Here is a 17,725-nt window from a genome sequence, read left to right as displayed (position 1 = left end):
GAGGAAGATTGTTTTTATTGAATGAAGATTCAACACATGCTGAACTTGTTGCAATGGCTCAAGAAGATTATAACCTGGACATGAGAACAGTGAGTGTGGAGATTAGCTACTCATTACCAGCAGAAATGATGATGGCTCCAGGCAGTCTTCCCATTCATGTTACAAGTGATAGACAAGTTCGAAACTTGCTGGAGATACTCAAAACCCATAGAGTATGTCTTTGTGTATCAAGCCGCAGCAAGGTCGAAACGGTTTCAGAGAAAAGGGATATTGATGAAGCTGGTGAATGGGAAAAAGATGTTGGTGATAATGATGAAGCTGGTGAATGGGAAGAAGATGTTGGTGATAATGATGAAGCTGGTGAATGGGAAGAAGATGGGGAGGAGGAAAATGGGGAGGAGGATGCTGATAATTCTATTGTTGGTGAAACGGATCAGAATGGTGGGGATTACAGTCTTTATGGAAAGGTTCCAGATGAGGACGAGGAAGATGATGATAATATTTGTTTTGAAGAAATCCAAAAGACATATGCTAAGACAAATGCTATTGAAGGAGGAAAATCGAATGGTACCAGTATCTATGTCAACCAGAGTTTTGTTAGCAAGGGTGCTCTGCTTTCAGAGCTGCGGTTGGCAGCAGTGAGGGGTAAGTTTTCTTTCAAATTATACAAATCAACGAAAACTCTCGTTGTGGCAACATGTCCGGTTAGCTATTGTGGATGGAAGGTCAGAGCGAGTGTCAAACATGGGACAAACACGTTTTGGGTAACAAAGTATGTGGAAAAACATTTATGCTCAGCGGGAGACCGAATCGCTCAGCGGAGACACTGTACTCCGAAGTATGTAGGTAGTCTTTTCATTGATCGTGTTGGAATCATTGATGGGATAACTCCGCAGCATATCACTGATGCAATGAGGAACATGTTTGGCATGGCGCTTGATTACACCACTTCATACAGAGCACTGTTATATGCACAAAGATTGGTGAGAGGATCAGCAGAAGAAGGGTATTCGCGTCTGGCATCATATCTCGAGCAAATCTCCATTGCAAATCCTGATTCTATCACGGCGATAGAACTTGATTCTATGAAAAGATTTAAGTATCTATTTCTCTCTTTTGGAGCTTCTATCAAAGGTTTTAAGTATCAGAGAAGGGTCATTGTGGTGGATGGAACTCACCTAAGTGGAAAGTATGGAGGAACTATGTTAGTTGCAGCCGCACAAGATGGCAATTTTCAGATATTCCCATTGGCTTTTGGGATCGTGGATGAGGAAGATATACCTTCTTGGGAATGGTTTTTCACAAAATTGGCTAGTTGTATATCTCATGACAAGCCTCTGGTGATAGTCTCCGACCGGCACAAGGCCATTAAAAGTGCGTGTGATAAGGTGTTTCCTTGGGCAACCCGAGGAATATGTTATTATCACCTTCAAGATAACATTGTCAAAAAGTTTAAAGGGAAACATCTCATGTACTTGGTGAAAGGGGCTGCTTATGCTCACACGGTTTACGATTTTGACCGGTACATGGCTGAGATACGGAGTGCAAACCCGGAACTTGCAACGTATTTGGAGAAAGCCGACGTCAGGCTATGGTCAAGGGTTTATTGTAAGGGGAACAGGTTCAACATAAAAACAAGCAACATTGCTGAATCTATTAATTCCGCACTGAAGCGAGCAAGAGGATTTCCGATTACGTTCCTGCTGGAGTTCATAAGGCAGAAGTTAGGAAAATGGTATTGGAAAAGGAGACAAGATGCTTTGAGTCTCACAACTGAACATAGCGGGGGTGTTGAATACTTGCTTGCTGTTCGAGAAGAGATAGCGGGTACGATGACGGTCGAACCAATTGATGGATGGCATTTCTTTGTCAAAGGTGGCAAAATGGACTGTGTGGTTGATTTGGAACATGCAAAGTGTGATTGTGGTGTCTATGGAGTGGAGAAAATACCTTGCTCTCATGCTATAGCTGCTGGAATACATGCTGGTTTGCATATCTCCACACTTGTATGTCCACTGTACTCAAAGAATTATCTGTATGCAGGATACTCAGAGAATATATATCCTATCGTGTCACAACATATTGAGGAACGAGAATGCTTTCCTCCAGAACTAAAGCGTGGTCGGGGGAGACCGAAGAAATCAAGATGGCAATCTTGGTTGGAGCTATCTAGGATGAGAGGACACAAACCCAGGAAGAAACACAGGGCACGGAGATGCTCAAACTGCAAGGAAACTGGCCATACGAAACCACAATGTACACAAAATTTTTAAGTCGTCCAGTCTTGATTACCCGTCCAGACGACTAAAGTTTTAGTCGTCCAGTGTATTTTATTTTTAGACGACCTTCTACTAAGTCGTCCAGTGTATTTTATTTTTAGACGACCTTCTACTATCCCTTCAAGTGTATTTTATTTTTAGACTACCTTCTACTATCCCTTCAAGTCGTCCAAACCTTCTAGACGACTTATTTGTAAGTCGTCCAGTTGGAAAACCTTCCAGACGACTTATAATAAGTCGTCCAAACCTTCTAGACGACTTATTTGTAAGTCGTCCAGTTGGAAAACCTTCCAGACGACTTATTTCTTCCAGACAACTTATATATTTACAAGTTCAAATACAAACACTAATCTTCCAGACAACTTATATATTTACAAGTTCAAATACAAACACTAATCTTCCAGACAACTTATATATTTACAACTTATATATTTACAAGTTCAACTTATATATTCAAATACAAAGACAAGTTCAAATACAAACACTAATCTAATCATACAAGCCCACGAACCTATCACCATCCACATTTTCTTTTAGATGCTGATCAACAAGCTCCTTCCATATATCCACCGCCATATTATCCCTCATTTTCTTTGCGTTGCACCTAGCAAAGTCTTTAGGGTCAAAGGAGACACCGAGAGCATGACATTCAATGTACTTTACAGTGTACACGCCACAATCACCATTGTTGGCCGTGGGTACACCTTTCAGCGGTCTCTCATATGTGTATGGCTCCAACCCGTATTTGACCCGTATTTCGTCGGTGGCTGCGCACTCAACAAGCAGATAAGGGACCATCTGGAGAAAAGGCTCCATTATCGCATCCCATGCGTCTGGTACACTAGATGAAGGTATGCTGTCCCAGACGACTATGTGCCTCTTAGGGATCGATATCCAAATAGCAACCCAATGCTTGTCGTCCAAGTTCACTGGCGCATAGATATCATCAATGTCCTCCCCCCACTTCTTGTTTGATTGGCAAAATGAAGGTATTGATCCGTCATAAAAATACGACGCCCCACCAGGTAGAACTCTTCCTAAACCTTTGTGATCAGGTTCCGATGTTTTGAAGAGGTGATACTGCTCTCTCCAAGACTGGGAAAAGTTGTGATCCAGGAAGCACATTCGCTCGCTCCTGAAAGCTTGTGGGTTCTCCTGATACCTCTGCCTTAGCACATTAATCCAAGCATCTATATGCTGCATATTAAATATAACAAGTTAGAAGTTACCAGACGACTTAAATATAAGTCGTCTACGTGGTCGTCCAAGTAGACGACTTTCCAGACGACTTATAATAAGTCGTCTGGAAAGTAGTCTACTTGGACGACTTTGTAGACGACTTAAATCGTGTGCAGAAGACTTACGCAGTCTTCCAGCCATCCTCTGGCTGTCCGGAGGAAGTGGTACCACCTTGTTGGTGATGTACGTGGTTTGTCCTCGGTCTTAGTTAAATAATGACTGCAAACAAAAAAGCAATCAGTTTTGGACGACTAAATCAAGCTATTATGGGTAAAGCAATCACTTACGGATCAGTTTTCAACCAATCAGCGAGTTCCTTCAACCGATCTTTGTTTACTGGCGGAAATGGATTATAGGCTCCCACTTTATCTTTTTTTTTCTCTGCCGTATAAGGAGATCTCACAGTGGGAGCAGGTTTCTTCGCTCGTTTACTCTTTGCACGCTTGTCCAATACAACCAGGCTCGGTTCTGAAACTGGATCGCTTGGCTCGGTGGAAGCGAGGCTCGGTTGTTGATCGGTGGAAGCGAGGCTCGGTTGGTGATCGGTGGAAGTGACAGCAACAATCTCTTTGGAGGTCTTATTTACCGAGAATGCCTCGGTTGCTGTATCCTCCGGCAACCATCTCTGCAATAAAAGTTGCACACAAGTTAACTCTGGACGACTTAAACAAAAGTTGTCTGGACGACTAGTTGGACCTGGACGACTTAAAATTAAGTCTTCCGTGGTCAACTAGTCGTCCAGACAACTTACGTTTAAGTCGTCCAGGGTCAACTAGTCGTCCAGACAACTTTTACAGTCGTCTGGACAACTAGTTAACCCTGGATTTGATACTAACCTCTTTGATTTGAGGAGGCTGTTTCTTTTGAGGAGGAGGCTGTTTCTTTTGAGGAGGAGGCTGTTTCTTTTGAGGAGGAGGAGGCTGCTGTTTGGTTTGATGAGGAGGAGGCTGGTTACTAACCACGGTTTCTTTGGCATGAGGGGTAGGTTGTTTATCTTGAGGGGTAGCCTGTTTGTTTATACCCCCGGTTTCTTTGGCAAGAGGGGTAGGCTGTTTATCTTGAGGGGTAGCCTGATTGGTGACACCAACCTTCTTCTCCACAGCTTCCAATCTATCGGACAACTTCCTAAACTCCCTCATGCACTTATTAAACCCTTTTTTCATGCAGTCAGCTACGCCCTTGAACATAATTTCCAACTCCTCTCTGGTCACCCCTCTAGCCTCTTCTCTAGCCTCTTCACTAGCCACTTTAGGAGCCTCTTTACGAGCTTTCTTCCGAGGTCTTGGATTGTCTTCCTCCTCCTCCTCCTCCTCCTCCAACACAACCATCTCTTTGGCCTTCTTTGATGGAGTCACAACCTTAGGTTTTGTATTGACCTTAGTACCAGTGACTTCCCAGCAATCCATGGTCCACTTCCACGGTCTCCGCTCATACATGACTTTAATGATGTTCTCCGCGGGCAGGTCCTCAACCTCAGAGTCCCATTTTGGCCACATTTCACTAATGTCCTTCTCAACAAAGTTGATCACGCGGGTCTGCAGTAAATAGAAGAATCGAGTTAGATATTTGAAAAAAAATACTAAATAGACGACTTAATTATAAGTCGTCTACTATGTCGTCCAGCTGGAAGACCTTCCAGACGACTTATAATAAGTCGTCTAATAAGTCGTCCAGATGGAAGACTTTCCAGACGACTTATAATAAGTCGTCTAATAAGTCGTCCAGATGGAAGACTTTCCAGACGACTTAATTAAGTCGTCCGATAAGTCGTCCAGCTGGACGACCTTCCAGACGACTTATAATAAGTCGTCTGCGCAGTCTTTTGGATTGAAGTAAATACCTGACTCAAGATAGCAGCTTTCATTGATCTGCGGCCTCTGCTGCCCTCGTAAGCCAGTATCGGTGGAGACGGACTGTCTGCTCTGGGACCACCAATACTAGCACCCAATTCCGGCATAGCTGTGTACGTCCAGACCTGAAGAACTTGTATAAACCCATCCACGGTGTAACAGCCAGCAATTTCTTTGTTCCACAAAGAGTCCATCAGCACCTTAAATGCGACTCTCCCCCATGGATAATTCTCAAACCGTTCTAAATCCATCACTAGCCTTGCCAGAGTAGATCGTGTAGCGGTTGAAAACTTTCTCCCTTCAATGAATCCAGTGAAGATGGAGAGGTACGCGAGCCGCTTGCGATCTTCCCTGGACCAATCCCCGCATCTCTGCAGTGCTGCTATTATCTGATCAGTAGTTGGCCCAGCTTCCAGATGAACTCCCAGCATCCCCCAGAAAGAAACCATCTCTGGGGTAACATCACATTTTGGTGTCTCAAGGTCCTCGATGTACTCGCAGTTTAGACCAGTGAGGTTTTCAAACTCTAACAGTGAAAACCTCAAAGGTTCTGGACCAACGAGAGACCACATCTCATACTTCTTCTTAATGTCCAGCTTGAAACTGAGCATGTAGTGAACCAGCCTTGAAGCCCAACCAAATCCCTGCTCCTTGAACTTGATGAAAACTCCCAAACTCGACTCCTTGAGCTCTTCAAATTCGTCATCAGTAAGAGCTTTCCTAAGAGCAGTATGCAACTTGCTGTTATCCGTATGATACGAAATGCTATTGTGGGCTTCTGGTTCTTCCCCTGATGTGTATAACCTACGGGGGAGTTCTGGAATATCCATCCTTTTTGTCTGCAAAATAATCAAAGACAACGATATAAGTCCAGACGACTTAGTAGACGACTTATAATTAAGTCGTCTGGAAAGTCTTCCAAATGGACGACTTATATTTAAGTCATCTACTAAGTCGTCCAGTTGGAAGACTTTCCAGACGACTTAAATTACTTACAAGTCTTCCAGTCGCAGAAGGAGTTGGAGTACTCGTCATTGCGGTTATAGATCTGAAAAAATAAACGTGAAACGGTGAGAATGAGTAAATTGATAGAGACAACGTTTTATGTTCATCTTTTCCTCGAGATTGATGACTTAGCGGCGTTAGGGTTTACAGAGAAACGGCGCTAAGGTTTACAGAGAAGAAGCGGCGGCGCTAGGGTTTAGAAGAAGCGGCGGCGCTAGTGTTTAGAACGTTGGTGACCACGGTGGCGAGGGCGACGGTTTGTTCGGAAATAGTGGAAGCGGCGGCGCTAGGGTTTAGAGGAATCGGCGGCGCTAGGGTTAGAAGAAGCTGCGGCGACAACGGTGAGAATGAAGTGAGATAGATAGCCGATGTTGAGAACGATGGTTTGTTCGGAAATCGTGGGAATTCGAAATCGCCTTTGAGAGAGAACTGTTAGGGTTTCTGAATATCGCGAAAAATGAAACAAAAAAAAAAATCACCTTATATATTGGGTAAATAATCCGGTTAGCTTTAAAATTACATTGGTAAACTTTAAGGTTTGGTCCGGTTTAGACGACTTATTCTGGCTGATAATGTACAACAGACGACTTAATATTTAGTCGTCTGTTTTCAGACGACAAAATATTAAGTCGTCCTAGACCCTAAAATGAACCCCTAAACTAAAATGACTAGATTAACTAACTAACCACGTTATAAAATCAAATTATACTTAAATAGTGTTTACTATACACAGAAATGAACACGCATAAGTAATTTTAAAAATTTTCAAAAACGGTTTTAATGCTTTCCAAAATCTAACCCTAAGAACACATACAATACTACAACATATGTTGATGAAACATAAACTTAAGAATATCATGACTCACTACTTTCACTCATCTATGCTGAAAACAATTGAAATTTGTTATATCTTAATTTATACCTCCTAAGACATATGTTAATTACATAATTCCCATTTTTCACTTATCAAAATATTTTTTACAAAATTTTTAAATTATGTTTAAGACTAACTGTCCAGACGACTTTAAGTTAAGTCGTCTGGACGACTTATTTTCAAGTCGTCTAAACAGACGACTTGCGAGGGGTAGAAACGTAAAAAGAATTCCGTTTTTTTGTTTGGTCACAAGGGGATAGTTGTAATTTCAATAGCCTTTTAGGTTACTTTTGCCTTTGACCCAAGTTGGGGTATTGTTTTGGGTTTGACTCCAAGTTTTGAGTCACACTTGGCAATTCTCCCATGAAATATTGACCCGATTATGTTTCTTTTATTGGCCACCCAAACTCGATGAATCACATTTGGTCATCTGAAATTATTACTGTAGTCAGATGTTTACAAGAATAGGGGTTTTTTTTTTTTTGTAGTACAATTATAAGAGTAGGTATTTTACTATGGTTTGGCAACTCGAAGAGATCCAATAAAGTTCAAATGAAAGAAATCCCCTAAATATTGCAAAGTGATTTCATGCATTTTACTTTTATGGCTTCTCTACGTTCACTTTCTCTAAATAAATAGGAGATGATATAGGTTATGCATAAATGACATAGACAATTACATTTAATATTGATTTATATTTTTGACAAACTTTTTAAAATATGATAATAACTCATAGGGTATCGAAAAACATTACAAATAAAAATATGAGACAAACCAAAGTAACCCAAAGAACAATTTTTTTTTAAAACCACCACAAATTTGATCTGTAAATCATATAAATCATTTCAACTGAGAAACACTACCTCATCTCAAAAACCTCTGCCACTCTTCAAGTTGAAAACTATGTCGTTATTAACTGATCTTGATTCAAATTACAAGAAAAAACAGAGTGACATGGTAGTGGCTCTTACTGGATCTAAACCGAACTTGGGACATAGGAGCGCATAAGTGGGTAGTAACAACCTTCCCCAAGCTCCACTCCACTTATTCTTGTAGTGTCCACCTTCTCCAAATATACAAGATTACAAGCTGCGAAGTTGTATTCTCTTTTATACTATGTGTTTTTCTTTTCTGTCTCTAAAGTGTGAAAGTATCATTAACATATAGGTTTCCATATACGTCAAACATATTCTTACCATATGGGTCTTCTTGCCACTTCTTCATTATTTATTAGATTTGTTATTGTTCATAAAGACAATCGCTCTCTCATCTCTTTCTTTTTGGTTACTAATTTTCGTTTAATCGTGGAGTTCATTTTTTTTTTCTTTTCAACACAAATCGTAGAGTTCATTAAATGTCATTTCTGTCTCTCTTTTTTTTTGGATCAAAATGTCATTTCTCTTTTACTCTGATTTTCAACATCAAATCTCTAGTATCTCAGGACGTTTCCATCCCTACTCCATAATTTACTCCAAAACTGGAGTGGGAAATGGAGTATGAACAAAAAATAAAAAATCTCTCCATTGACATAGTAATCATTTTTTTGTTTTTCATTACTCCATTTTGCAGTAAATTATAGAGTGAAGATAGAAATGTTCTATTTTTCCTCTAAAATGGAGTAAAAGTGGATATGGAATAAAAATATTCCAACTCTAATTCATTTTTTATTCCATAATAAAATAATGAACAAAAAAAAAAGATTACTTCATAAATAGAGTAAACTCTATTATGGAGTAGGCTTGAAACATTTCTTACTCTATATTCACTTTTACTTCATTTTATAAACAATGAAATTGGGTTAGAGACAAAGCCGGTCCTAGGCCTCTCAAGGCCACAAGCCCAAATAAAAAACATTGCACCAGGGGGACCCACAATCTGAGGTATTGATCAGGTGTAAACTAACCATTAGACTAGTGACAATTTTTTGAAAATTGTGACTAGTTAAATAATTAATAAAATGACGGCCGCAAGCATGTGCTTCTTTCTCTTGTTCCCAGAACCGGCTCTGGTTGGAAATGCCCTTAAAGTCTATTCTTTTGTATTTTTCTCTTAGTGCTATCAAAATGTCATTTCTTTTTTACTCTGATTTTCAACATCAAATCCCTAATGCCTTAAAGGCTATTCATTTGTATTTCTCTCTTAGTGCTATCACACACCATCATCACCCTCCATCATTTTCCATATATCTTTCTATCATCATTTGGCGTCCAAAGAATTTCTGATTTGTCTTTTTTTTTTAGCTTACGACTTCCCAGTTTTCAATATATCCTTACAACTTCTCGCTTTGTCCAGCTTGTTTCTTGAGTTGCTAACACGTTTCCAATTATGTTCACACCATCAACCTTGCAAACTATCACTTTTTTATGTCTGAAACTCTTGACAGACCGGGTTGCTTTCTCATGCTCCATCCAAACTCAGAAAACCGTCAATATCAGTTATATGCATGTAGGATACGAAAAGAAGAAAACACACAACACTATTGACATAATATAAGTACGAAGCAACATAGACAAGTCTTTTTTAATCAAATTTTCATTAGTTGGGATTTCATATGATACCAAAGTTCATTTTCATATACAAAGGGTGTACAACTTCTGATGTTTAGCTTCAAGAGCTGCCTCTCTTCTAAACTTTGCTTCCAATTCATCATGTTGGTTCTGCAAAACAAAATGAAAAAGGAATAAGATAATATTTACTCCACTAATTATCAGTGTAGCTAGTAAAGAAGGACAAACAAACCTTAGAAGAGTATGGTACTCAAAATGTCTTGCTGGTAACAAATATCTCTGGAGAAAGTTAACCCATGAACAAATTAGTTTTCCTCAACCAGTTATTATGATGCCAAAAATAAAAAGCTTAAGACGAAAATTATTGGGTTAGGGTTGAAGTTAAACAGAAAATCTATTTGTAGCTTGCCTCATGACTCTAGGTATCTCATAGACAACACCTGATTATCAAACAGCCTGAGCTCCTCTAGCAAATTACTTGCACCGATACAAACACGTAAACAAAAAAATAAGAATCCTCACCAAAATACATATATGATAACAATAACAATGGGGCCTTATCTTTCAGTACTCGTTAACTTCAAGTAGAGATTCAAAAGAGGGACTAACCTGCAAGCGTTCAAAATTGCTGAAAAAAGTAACAACAGTTGGTTTTATCTCCGGCTAACATCCAATATACTGGAGAGCTCGTGCATACACTCAGGGCCGGCCCTGGGCTAAAGCCCGTAAAGCAAAGGCTTTAGGCACCAAAAATATATCATACATTTAGGGGCAGCAAAATACAATTAGTTCCCTTTGGTGAAGTGGTTGCGTGTGTGTTTTCATATTCTTTGAACGCGGGTTCGAAGCTCTCTTCACTTCTTTTTAAATAATTTTTTTTTCCTTTTTGACAATGACATAAACAGATTTATCGTAGATTGTGATTTCTTTTCTAACAAATTTAACTTCCTTATGTATCTTTTATATTAAAATAAATTATAAAATATAGAAACACACAAATTAAACAAAAACAAATTATTTTCCTAACTCTAGCTGTTGACGTTTCCTCTTCTCAGTTTTTAGCATCTATTTTAATTTTTCTCTGTTCGATCATTGCCACAAAAACAGTATGTTCCATTGTTCATCGTATCTGTTGGAATAGCTGGCTTCCCCAATCTTCATGTAAGTCTTCTTAACTTATTTTATTTTCTGTTTTTCTTCCGTGAATTCTTATCATCTTCTTTGGAATTTTTCGAGATTCAAACAAACAGAAAATTATAACTATGAAACTCTATGGAAAAATTAGAAGATTTTGCAAACTGAAATTGATGCAGACAAGATTTGATCAAAATATAAAGCTTGGCTATTCACTTTTTCTTTTATCTATGTAATGTTTCTATGTTTTCTAACTTATATTTTAATGTTTTTAAATTGTACAAAATGTAACCAGGAAATAGAATTAGGAATTTACTGATGTTTTTTTTTTTGCTTTATTTTTAGAACAAAAATTTTAATAACATTTTGCATTATTTTGGATACAGATTTTTTGACATCAAAAGTTTTATACTTTTATTAAGTTTTGGATACATTTAAACTATAGCAAACAAATTATGGTTAGGGGCAGCATTTTTTCAATGCGCTTTAGGCGCCAAATACAACAGGACCGGCACTGCATACACTCCTTACAATCTCTCTTCATCCTATTATAACTTGTTGTGACGGATGTGAGAAGATATAGATTAACAGATGGATAAAAAATAAAGAAAGACACAGAGATTTAACGTGGTTCACCCCTAACGGCTACGTCCACGGGCAAAGAAAGATTTTATTGATGGAAGAATTACAGAGATCTGTCTACGAGAAGATCAGATCTAGTTTCTGTACGGCTGCTGACTAGGTTTAGAGGAGACACAAAATATATATAGTTGTATCCCGGAAAACCCTAGCACTAGTGGACCTCAAAAGACTAAAGCCCAACAGATTCAAGACATTATTCAACATAACTCTCAGTGGTTAATTATCCTCTGTTTCAGTGAGGCGATTTTGTTGACGATTTGTAGCTTTTGAGAAAATTATAAATTGTTTGCATTAATTGCTCATGTGGATGATGGTGGTGATTAACAGCAAACAGCATTAGAACCTTCATAGTCATAACAGATGTACAGCGAAAAGAGGAATGGTTCAACGGAAGGAAGAGGGAGAATCAGGACTATGATGATAGGTTTAACTGGTATAAATCTGTCGTGTGTTTTTTTTTTGCTTCGGGTCAGATTTTGGCCCAACTTATGTGTTTTGACAGTAAAATGGTTGTTTGATATTAGCTTAACCATATGGTTCACTTGACAATTACGTAGCCCAACAAAATAAACGATGCTTTCTAACTGGTTGATTTTTTAAGCATACCTGGCATGCTTTCCCATTGAGTATACTAGGGGTATAAGCCCCCCGTGTGCGGAGTCGTTGACGGTTTCATTGATCTATTTAAAAATCTGTAAGTGATGCTGTGTTATGTTGTGTTTTTTGTTTTGTTTTGTTTTTTTTTTTAAATATGATTGAGGTTTGGTGATGAAGTATTAGTAATTTATTTTTCTCTTGTTGTTTAAGATAATTATTGTTTTAGTATAGTAGTATATTTCTGTGTTTTATTTTATGTTGGTTTATTTTGGAAATTTTTTTGTTATCGATATTTAAAAAAAAAATAATGTTAATTTAAAAACATAAGATTAAAAAAATTGTTTGAGAATTGCATACATGAGTTTTAGTAGACGAATATGTAATTTTTTAATGGGGAAATAGTAGACTCATATAGGTATTGTGTCCCTGTTCAGAGAATCAGAGCTATGATTTTAGGTGTTGAACGATTGCAGTGTAGTTCATATTGTTGTTTGACATTGTGAAAGTTGATTGTTATTGTATGACTTTCACTTGGTGTGTATTAACGACTGCAGAACATATTTGGCGTTTAATATTTTTGTAGAATAGGACGCAGTTTCGATTGAACTACAATGGAGCAAATTAAGATCAGTATGAATATGCAAAGTCCCCTGGCTGTTAAGATTTAAGAGCAAATATTTTTTCATCTCGTTATAGAAAGTTTGAAGAAAATTGTTAAAAACAACCCATAGAGTAAAATATATGATATAAAAAGTTTAGGAGTTGTTATTGGTTTATATATTTTGAATGATTTAGAAATTTATATAGTATTTATAAATCCAAATAAAATACGTAAATTCGAAAATTTTTCTTCGGATTTGAGTCTTTGTATTTTTAACTAAAAAATCCAAACAAATCCATTCAAATCCATTATAAAATCAAATATATTAGTAAATCCGTGCGATTGATTAACACTTGATTTGATACAGAATTTATAAATCATTAAACCACTAACACATGATTTTAATACAGATTTGAAAATCATACAACCAATAACACTGGATTTAGTTCGGATTTTCAAATCCATTAAAATACAACAACCAATAACCCCTACTTAGTTTTTTTAAATGACAATAACTGAAAGTAGAGTGACGGGAAAGTAATCTGCAAGAATCACAAACGGAGCAGCTGTTTCCTTCCTCTTCCAAGCCCGCTGGATTTGATTCATCATCCCCATTCTTTTTTTTTGACGCATTAGCTTGGTGGCTACAAGTTGTTGTAAGCAGTCCAGCTCCGATGTCACATCTTGTAGCTTGGTTGATGCAAGTCAGTGGGAAAACAAATATCTGGAGTACTTTGAAACTTAGATTACCATACATGTGGCTGAGTGCCAAAGAAGACATTTTCTCTGATTGCGTAGACGGTGAAGGTATGATTCTGCTGGTTGTGATTGTACGGAGTGACATGTATATGGAAGACAAAAGTCCTTGCCCTCAAGCTCCTGGAATCGTTTTGGTAAATCCTGGGAAACACCGCTAGGAATCTGTATATGTTTGTTGTTAGATAGAGATATTGAGTAGTCGATGTAATTATGAAACATTACACTGATGTCGTTGTTGCGTAGATAGTTACCTCTTGTAGAGAAAGGTCATATGCATTTTCCTTGGTTAGTTTGTAATCTCATTGTTGAAGACAACAAAAGTTGCGTTATCGTCTCAACACGGAACCTTGAAAGACAAAATGTCAGTGTCTGAAGTATATATATATATATATATATATATATATAGACAAAATGTCAACGGAACCTTGATTGTATCTCACCTCCATCACCTGCCAAAACTTTAAAGTTAGCATGGGACCATATAATCCAGGTTTAATGACAGAGATTTTAGTTTCTTATCGAGCTCAAGCACTTTAAAGCGTGACTATAACCACAGTAAGTTTTGCTGCAAAAGAAGCTTTTAATCAACCAAAGACATCAGAGATATAGACATAATAATACACAATCTATAAAGGGAGCATCACAGATAGGTGATCAGGTAAAAAGATAGGAACTTTCAATGAGTAAGAAGACCTGACTGGTTACTCGGAGACGATCTCTTTGGTTTTGTTCATCACCACCTCCATCTCTTCTTCTTTCACTTTGTTCCCACTGATTATAGAACCCATCTCTTTCCTTTCCAAAACAGTATATGTATATCTATCTCTTTTTAAGGAAACGGATGAGGCGACAATTCAATCCTAACAATCTTATCCCTTAAAGCCAGTTGTAATAGATAAGTCATGATAGATCAGAGATGGCTTTGCCTTTTCATCAAGGAAGAGAAGCATGATTCCTATGAATTCATCATTTTTTTGTACGACCAAGGCGGAGAGAGTCGAAAGGTGAGTTGCGAACGCCGGTTCGAGTAACTGGAGCATCACAGGCAGAAATTTTCGATAGATGTTATAAGCTGCGCCTGGTAGAGGAATCGTTGAGTATTTGAGATGGAATGTTCCTCCGGTTAAGATAAACTTTATATAAGAGGATTTTCGTATGGGTTACAATCGGATATCATAAAGATGGGGGAGATGTATTGTAGAGGTAGAAAAAGACTAACTTTTTGATGGAAACACAAATTGAGTCACCCCTTGTTTCAGAGCTGTGTCTGAAGAGATGGGGACCAAATACGTCACCTGGGCCATTCTTTTAATATTGGTACGAAGCCCATCATTCTTTTGACCCTACTTTTTAACATTCTTGTTTAAGCCCACCTAGAAAACTTATTAACACTTTTTGATCGTTTCTTGTTTTCACTTTATGAAATGAAGCCTATTTCATGTCTCCCAAAATTCGTTATTCCCAAGCCCATTTGGCATTAATCGCTTCTGAGTGATCCCAATACACAAAATCACGTTGAAACAAAAAAAAAATGTTTAATACTCATGTTTAAATGTAGGAGGACCCACATAGATACACGTGTGGACACGGAAAAGAGCTAACTGTCTCATCTAATCTATTAATTTAGAGTTCTATTTTTTATCTACATGTTACATTTTAATTTGGACTTATTCACAAGTCATTACAAATAACTATAACATTCATTATTATTTGGTTAACAATACAATATAACTTACGCCTCTACAAAAATAGAATCTTTGACTTCTGTTTAAATCTATCCATAATAGAATCTTCGGCTTCATGTGTGAGTAAATTATATTTGGTATTAAATTATGAGATACACTTTGTAGAGCTTAAGTAACCATCAATATAACTACTTGAATCTTCGACTGATAAGGACCTTGCTGGTCTTCAAGTCTTCATATCTTATTTCATATAATGCTATTAATAACGTAACAATGGCAGATATATTACAATACATATTGATACAAACTTTTAGACCGTATGTATTCACACGTTTCATTTGTTTCTTCTTCTCATTGTATCCATATTTAAATCTGTGGAAGGTGTAAAAGTTCTCATTAGAAATAATCTGTGGAAGTAACTACTTGAATCTGACCAATTATAAATATGTGGATGAATGAATTCATAACATTTATCATTGCTGCCGAGTTTGAAAAATGCTAAAAATGTTATCTAAAACAACCAAATCGTTTCCTACCATTATGCTAACAAAAAAAAAAAACAAAAACAATTTCTATTTATCTTCCTAGAGTTAAAAATACGCGAACAATATTATCTAAAACAACCAAATCATTTCCTAACATTATGCTAACAGAAAATCAGAAACGAATTATAATGATCTCCATAAAGTCTTAAAAACTAAACTAATATTGATATTAAGGGTCTAACTAAACGTAGCGGTTGCAGTTGCAGGAGTTTGTGGATGCGGGTGGTTGTGGTTTTAACTTTTAAGCATTGCATTATGACTGGTTAACTACCAAATACAGCAGTGCTTTAATAATAAATTAACAATATTAACACTTTCTATATAATAATATAAATATTTAAAAAATATATTATTAAAAGTAATGTAAAAATTATATTTATTTATTTGCAGTATTAATTTAAAATTTATTTTTGGGTTCATATATATATATGTATATATATTAATGTCTAAAAAATCATAGAAAATATTTTTGTTTTAAAGTTTTATAGTATAAATTAAAATATTATATTATTAATTATATTATCTCAATTAAAATTGAATTAGATTTTTAAGACATTAATATATGTATATATATATATATACATTATTTGTCAGCATTATATTTTTTTAGACATTAATATATAATCTTTTTATATTTTCTGCCACATTATAATTTTTTATATTATCAAAATATTATAATAATATTAATTTAAGTTTATAAATATGATTTCAAACTAAACAAATAAAGATTATTTTACATTATCAACTATGGTTCTAGACTCATGTAAATATTATATTTTTCTCAAAAACAACAAAATACAAAATAATACACCAAAATTTATAGAAAAATCATCAAGTCAAGAAATGTTAATTTTAAAACTTAATATTTTGACATTAATATATACTTTTTTATTTCTGTCACATTATAATATTTTATAATATCAAAATATTATAATATCAAAATATTATAATAGTATTAATTTAATTTTATAAATATAATGTCAAACTACAAAAATAAAAATTAATTTACATTATCAACCATGGTTCAAGACTCATGTAAATGTTTTACTTTTCTAAAAACAACAAAATAATATACCAAAGTTTATAAAAAAATCATCAAGTCAGGAAATGTTAATTTAAAAACATAAAGTATCAATATAAACAAAATAATTCTGCGCACAGCGCGGATCAGAATCTAGTTATAATATATATTTGATTTTTAGTATTGGTGGATATTTAATACTCTTTTTGCACTTTGATAGTCAATTCATGGATTATATATTGACTAAAATTCTATCAGAATTAAAAAGAAACTAATGTTATATTCTCTGAAATCTTTTAATAATATTTTTTTCTTTTAATGTATACATGTTATTATTGTATATATAATCAAACAAATTAAAGAAGAATTCACCAAACAAGAAAAATTAAAGCGAATATCTCTCAAAAAAGTTTATAAAATCATCTCTAAAATGGTTATTACCATGAAAACTTTAGTAATGTTTGTTTTCACTACTTTTTTCATTATATCTTTTGCTGATTCACTTTATTGTCCATATCCTCCAACTGCGGCTACCATTCCTGCTGATTTTCCAGGTAATCATTTATAACTTTATAGGTACGATTTTATCAATTTTGATTAATATTCATATTGGTTCAATGATTTTGTTCATATAAATAGGTTACGGACCTATAGTATGCTTCAGACTCACTAAGCCGTGTTTATCTGGAGGATTGGGAGAGTGCCAAAAGCTTTGTGACGAGCGGGGTAATGTTGTACATCAGTGTAGTCAGGATGAATGTTATTGTGAAAAATTAAGTATGCCTCGAACATAAAATAAACATCAATATCTTTTATGCATTTTTACCAATAGATGATAAGAATAAAATAAATAAATTTAATCAAATTGAAATAGATAGAAGAAAAATAAATATTTTTTATCAAATTGAAGTTAGTTTGGTTATTCTCCTTCCTTTCCAGAATAATGTATGTTTTAGTGTTTTTACACATATTAAAAAACATGCTAAT

General features: G+C 35.9%; 2 long non-coding RNA genes across 2 annotated transcripts; one reads left to right on the top strand and one right to left on the bottom strand.

Moving 5' to 3' along the window:
• Positions 1–13,085: 13,085 nt before the first annotated feature.
• On the bottom strand, positions 13,086–14,755 carry LOC106417621. The gene is made up of 3 exons (XR_007323889.1): positions 13,928–14,755; positions 13,739–13,833; positions 13,086–13,649 (listed from the first exon to the last, which is right to left on the bottom strand). It is a non-coding gene; the product is annotated as an uncharacterized LOC106417621 (long non-coding RNA).
• A 2,397-nt stretch (positions 14,756–17,152) lies between these two features.
• LOC125587635 lies at positions 17,153–17,603 on the top strand. Its single transcript, XR_007323888.1, has 2 exons — positions 17,153–17,292; positions 17,378–17,603. It is a non-coding gene; the product is annotated as an uncharacterized LOC125587635 (long non-coding RNA).
• The last annotated feature ends 122 nt before the right edge of the window (positions 17,604–17,725 follow it).

This window comes from Brassica napus, chromosome C5 (genome assembly GCF_020379485.1).
Source record: "Brassica napus cultivar Da-Ae chromosome C5, Da-Ae, whole genome shotgun sequence".
NCBI lineage: Eukaryota > Viridiplantae > Streptophyta > Magnoliopsida > Brassicales > Brassicaceae > Brassica > Brassica napus.
This window is presented reverse-complemented; position numbering and strand designations above follow the sequence as displayed.